The sequence below is a fragment of the Platichthys flesus genome, chromosome 16 (genome assembly GCF_949316205.1).
Source record: "Platichthys flesus chromosome 16, fPlaFle2.1, whole genome shotgun sequence".
Classification (NCBI taxonomy): Eukaryota; Metazoa; Chordata; class Actinopteri; order Pleuronectiformes; family Pleuronectidae; genus Platichthys; species Platichthys flesus.
The window spans coordinates 11,376,105-11,382,865 of record NC_084960.1 but is presented as its reverse complement, the minus strand read 5'-3'; positions in this window follow the sequence as shown (position 1 = coordinate 11,382,865).

Sequence of the window (6,761 nt, the reverse complement as noted above, 5' to 3'; positions counted from 1 at the left end):
GGTCTTGCTTCTGTCACCGCTGGTTTGACAAAGAGACCATTTCCACCATCTGTTCCCGCAGAAATCTCACCGAACCGGTTTTGGAGTGACACGGTAATGGCGCACATCCACTTCAGTTTAGAGTTTCACTTCCGTCCAACAGTAGGGAAGCGGCCCACAGACGTTTCAGACCATATATCATCTTCAACCTGCTTCACTCCTTTACTTTGCTGACAAGATTTTCACGTCACACAAATAAAACTAAAATAATTGCCCCGCTTGGATAACATAAGATTTAAAAAAAAGTCTTTTAAAAAAAGTAACGTTGAACCCGTTATTTGAATTTCTATGTAGTTACGATTTAATGTCACTTTGGGAAAAAATAAAACAACACAATGTACAACAGCTGCACCTAGAGGCCTCTAGGCACTACAGCAAGTGTCCGATAGAAAACAATAGAGTGTTGTACTGAGACCACACCAGTAGGTGGGGCTGTTCACCATGATTGGGAAAGAAAGAAAGGGCTTTGCTCATCAGTGGTTGTATGAGATTCAATCTTTAAATTTGACCTCTACAAGGAGACGAAGAATAGCCGCTGGTGTGTCTTTGCCGGATCGACCGTCCGACCGTGAGTGAGAGTCACATCAGAGAGCCCGTTAATACATTTCAGACAAACAAAATAAATAAAAAAGGCTGCTATGGGTTATTTCAAGGCAAATAAAGCAAATATGTCAGAAATGGTATATTTGACGGGCTCTGCTGTCTGTCCTGTTTGAGCAGATGAAGAATGACATTGTCAGTGACTCAGTTTATTGTAATGGCAGGTCCACATCCCCCCCACCATCCCCCAGTCTGCAATCACTCTATACCCCCATGCCTACTAAGAAGAATTAATATAGCCATTCTGGCTGCTGCAGCCCTCCCTCCCCCTGCTCACTCCTTCAAGCTCACAGTCGTCCTATTCAGCACCCTGGAGAGCTGCTGCAGGTAGTCAGTGGCGTCCTCTGCGAAATGATTGAATGGCGTGAATTGTATGGGTTAGATTTGAAAAATGGAGAAAGGGGAGATGGAGGAAAATTAACCTTGCATGACAGAGGCTTGGCTGTAGCCGAGCAAGGACAGACATCTCAGGGATATATGTTTATGCATGGAGCAGCAGTCAGAGCAGTATCAGAGCTCGCAGCAGGCAAGGGTCTGGCCCCATAGACAATAAATGAAGCTCACGCTCTCCGGCTCTTTCCTATAAATACACACTACCACCACAATGCCAAAACTCATTGTTCTTTCCCTGCTGCTTCAAGGTTCCGCAAATTCTAATTCATTGCACAGTAGTGCTCTCCATAATTGGTTTGTTTAGGAGGGAAATATAATATTGTTATCCTCCTGACATTCATATTTACATACGTCTCAGACATACCCAGTTAAACTAACCTTTCAATATAGATTCACTGAGCAGAAATACTGTGTGTTTGTGTGACATTGCCGTGTCCTTGCATAGTTGCAGAGCCCACGTACAATAAGTGGGCTGAACCCATGCTGGCTTTATCCTTCTGCCTGCACCTTCCCTGACGGCTTCCTTGCCTTTCTGTTCATCGAAGGCTTTCAATTCCTAGATCGGCACTATTGTTTGAGCGCCCAGCCCCCACGGCAGCCAGAGCCCCCACCACCACCAACATCACTGCTGTGTTACCAAAGAACAAAAGAGAGAGTGTCAGACACCACCCACTAGATCTCTTTCACACCAGAGCCCCCGCCTCAGTTCCAGATGGGTTTGCTTTTTTTTTCAGGGTTTCTCTGAACCCCAAGAGTCCTCCAAAATGGATGCCCCCTCCCCCTTGAGCCCACTACTCAGCTGCCCGTCATCCACCTGCTCCGCCGCCACGCGCCCGTGGCCGGGGCACATCCCCTCTCTATCCCCCCCACCAGGGAGTCCTATTAAAACCATTAACCACGTTTTTTCTTCCTGGGGTCTGCTTCCAGGACATTACTCCGCCAGCAGAACCAACTTTAACAACATTAAGTCCTAAAAAGGAAGGACAACCCCACAATCTTTCCTTCAGATAAAGGGGAAACAAAATAGGGGGTATGGGGGCCAATGACACATGAAATAATTTATTAAAAAGGAAATGTTTCTCTGGGTTATTTAATTAGATATACAACTTTGTTGGTAAAAAAAAAAAGAATTGCAGTTTTTTGCTAGTTACGGTAGTCTTAAAGCAGGATGGAGGAATTACACCCGACTGAATATTGCAATCAATAATGCTTATTCTCATCTCCGTCCCATGGTGGTGTCCTTTACACGGGGCAGGCAGATGCTCATTTGTTTGTTTCTCTCAAAGCATCAACACGAGGCATCTTCAGCAGAGTCTCTGGCTCGACCTCCACCCTTTTGACCTTTTAGCCTCTAGGGACAGAGAGCAGGCTCCAGCAACAGGACACATCTGCTACAGTGTTGATCCTGCAGTCAGAGGTTTGGCAGGTGGGAGAAAGCAATCAGTGCTAGATCACTCAAAATTTGCTAAATTGTGCAAAACCCCCCACACCAACCTAGAGCTGGTATTCACCACATCGTCCTCAAAACGATTTCAGCTAATCAAACAGAAACATCCACACTTTCACTTTGCCTACATCACATGCATGGGTGACTGCTATGCTGCTACTCACTAACGAAGATTTATGGAAATGTTCCCTTCCAGCTCCGCTCAGTGCCGTGAACACGCTGCTATTAGCGTGCTCCGTGATTGAATATATGCAGATGTATGCATACAATATGTTTATGAGTTCTTTACAGTACTTGCGTTAGACTTTTTACAGTTTCTGCGCTGCAGGAAATGACTAAACCCCCCCATCACCATTACAACCACCCCCCAACCCAACACCATCCTTTAGTCCCTAAGGGTTCAAGCACCCAAATCAATTGAAAGAAAGAAGAGTGCACTGTGGTCCTCCCCCTACATCTGTCAGGGAGGGGAAACAGGAGGGGCCGCACTCATGGGCCATACAGGGGAACAATATCACTCCATCTGTCACAAACCGTTTCATCTCTGATGGGATGAAATATAGCTCACAAATACATCTACCACTATCATTTATGTGTATTAGCTTACTGGTACCCAAGCCTCTACCAATTCCCAGAAGCATATGCAGTGGCTTTTTGTCTTGAATTACCTTCCTCCCACCAGCTAGCACTTTCCAACCACCTTGCAGATTATGCTTTTAAGCCAAACAGTATGGTGAAAGAAATGTTTCCACTGTACACAGTGAGCCAGTTAATGAAAATGGAAGACGACCAAGTCACGAAATTTGCATTTTAAAAAGTTCCAGCATGAACGCTTAATGAAGAAAGCACATATTGTATTTGGAGGAAATAGTGGAAAAAAAGTCAGATGCAATCTGCTGATAACCAGAGGGTTCTTTCATATTCAAATGTTGCTGCTGCTGTGTTTGGAGGATGGGTGTGGCCGGCTGATTCTTCTTGCCTCCTGAGCTGTCGCTGCTTTGTGACGTCCACTATCGTATTTGCTCTATCAAATCATGTTATCGGACCGGTCACTGTTCAGTGCCGAAGACGAAATGACAAATCCAAACAATACCTATCAAACAAGTCCACAAGCTGCACACAGATCTCAGACAAAACAAGGTAGAGCAGTCATCCGGTCAGCTGGAAGAACAGCACAAAATGGCCTGACTGTTTACTGCAGGGAGGAATGAAAAAATTAAAAAAATCCCCATATCCCCAAGAGCCATCATGCATCTCTCTCAGCAGCAGGTAGAGCTGCAATCTCAGTCATTCATATTTAATTCCACAAGAGTTTCCGGCCAGACTAATGTGCTATTGATTTCAAGTCTCCTATTACTGAAACAGGGGAGAGGCATGAGGGGGAGAGAGCTGGACTACATGGAGAGAGAGAGAGCCAGATATTGAAAGAGGAGAGGAGGATGGAGAAAGATGAAGGGGGAAAAGATAGAGTGCAATGGCTAAACCTATCATAATCCCTTTGGACAGCCCAATGTTATCCATCTGATAATCAAGTTTTTTCCTCTGTCAAGGAAATGCAAAAGATTCTACATCAAAGTACAGCGAGAACATTTCAGATGGGGGAAGGAGATGTGTGTTTTTTCCCCCATTGTGAATTATAAGTAAGGCATGTACACAGTTCATGAAGCTAAAAACAGCTCAGCCTAACGGAAACAGGCATACAGTACATGCACTTCATCTACTCGTTTTTTGTCTGTCACTTGTGTGTGTGTTTTTTTCATGTCAGATAGAAAGAAAGCAGCAAGAAAAGGAGCGAGAGAAAAACAAAGAGAATGTCTAAGAGCTTTGTGTATTTAAGGTCTCTCCCTAGATACCAACTCAGACAGGACAAAATGAAAGATTAATAACCACGACTTTATATTTAAAAAGGTTTCGAGCAAGACATGGTCTCTGCAAAGGGGGTTAGTCCTGCTTCAGCCAATCTCAAAGCCACATCAAAATACAGACGTGGCACCGGTAATCTTACCATTAACATATATTATTACATATCAACATAATAATGTTTTTCTTCAATCAAATTATAAGGAGGTGGAGCATGTGGACACTGCCTGAGAGATTGGAAATACTCTGTTCTCCTGTGAACGAATACAAACAGATCGGATAATCGTGCACAAAGAATTAAACAGGCACACGGGAAGCAGAATATAATCCATAAATAAAAAGATGACAAGACCGTCTACTTCAGAGACTTCCTCCCACCAGCCTGTCTACTCTAATAATAGCCAAGAGACAACACATCCAGACAGGCAGAGGGAGAGGAAGATATCGAGAGAAAAGGGAGGAGAGAGGCAGAGAGAAAGTGCAAGAGCGAAGCCACGAGGGAGACCACGAGAAAATTGGCTAAATCGTACATAAAGGGTTGAATTAGGCCAGTTGCCATTATCAACAAATGTCTTTTTAAAAAGAGGCTAATTTTATTTTGGACCCTTTCCTGAAAGCAATAACGGCATCACTGCTGCTGCCACGAAAACCCCTGAATTGCCAGGAGCCAGGCCTAGTGGAGAGACCACTGAAGTAACCAAACCTGAGGCTGAATCATCCAACCCATCCCCCAGATACACTGTCATATAGTGTCACTCTCTCACTCTCCCCCTCTCTTCTTCTCTCTCTCACTCACAGGCCACTACCTTACCGCAGGGCAGTGGCAACAGGCCTTCATTTTGACGTAAGACTACGGGAATAATAGAGATGAGGCTATGGAATTCAGACCTAAAGGGTTTTTTCTGCAATATACAAGATTTTGTGTCATTGTGGATTTACTAGTCTGGCTAGAAAATAAATTATAAATCAGATAACCAAACACTGCTGGCATACAGGTTTTATGGAAACTCTTTATATAATTAAAATTGTATTGTTAAAATAAAAATTATATGTTGCATATGTGCACTTCTATTCTCCATATGAAATATATTTTCTATAGGACAATTGCACAGGTAGCGGTGCTCGGTGTGTCTTCTCTGGCAGTGCATCCCTCCAGCAACAAGGAGCATTCCACAATACGGCAAGAGAAAAGGGCCATTGCAACAAGACTCCTGATCAGAACCCTTAACAGTAAGAAAATAATCAGTAGAATAACAAAAAGGCTTTTAAGCAAAACCAAAGCTTGATCCTTGGATTCAATAATGTGCATTGGCGCTTCAAATGCCCTCTTACCCACAGGGAGGATTCAGCTGCCGTGCTACTAACCGGGGCTCTAATGAGGGGCCACAATTAAGCCCATTTATTCACATCAAGTGTGAACTGTAAGTGGGGCTGCAGTCAGTTGACAGACCTGGGCGCCTTTGTGTTAGAAGAGCCGCTTTTATCCGGCAAACAAAGCCGGAAAAAACACAAGCACCTAATGACCGAATCTCACCATCTCTTCGCAGCCGCAACACACGCACAAACACGTATGGGCCTGTGCACACAGACACACACTCCTCCACCCTCTCTGACAAACTGACTCAAAGGCTCCAACGCGTCCAGGCTGAGTTGAGTCACTGCTTGACAGAACGGTGGGGGCGGGGTTAAGACAGACTGACAGTGGGGCTCCATCTCTATCCTCTTATTAACGCTTAACGAGTGCTTTCCTCATGCAATATTCATCCCCACTAATATCATCCAAGCTCTGAGTCGAGCTTGCTACTTATGTAAGGCAATTATGTAAAATATCAGACTAACCAGGGCCCATGATCAGAATCTGACTGGAAGAGCGCTGCGGGACAATGACAGAGAGGAGGAGAGGGCATAACAAGAGTGATCAGGAAGAAGGGGCTGGAAGGTGGTGAGAAACAATCAAAAGACACACAGAATGGGGAAATTGGCTACTTCAGCATCCTGCAATATGTCTTTATCTGATTGCAGACGGACATCCATCGACGGCAAGTGACCAGTGTCAATAACGCAAACCGTTTCCTCACGTGCACCATCATTCACGCCGGAGACGTCTGAGGACTCCTCAAGGTCAGTTGGGAAGAGCAGAGCAGAGGAACTGATTGTTGTTGCAGGAGGGCTCACATCAGCTCCACTTGACCACTCGTCGACCATTTTTTTTTTTTAAACACACACAAGAGGTTTTAGTCGACTCTCCTCTACACAGAGCACAACCCTGCTTCACCACGTCACTTCCCTCACGTGAACAGCTCCCCCAGACATACACAAATAAACAAATGTACACTGATTTACGTACACTCGCTCGCACCCCCACCCCCCCGGGTCAAGGCCCTATGGGGGTCTGCACAGAAATAGGTCATTTGTCACACAT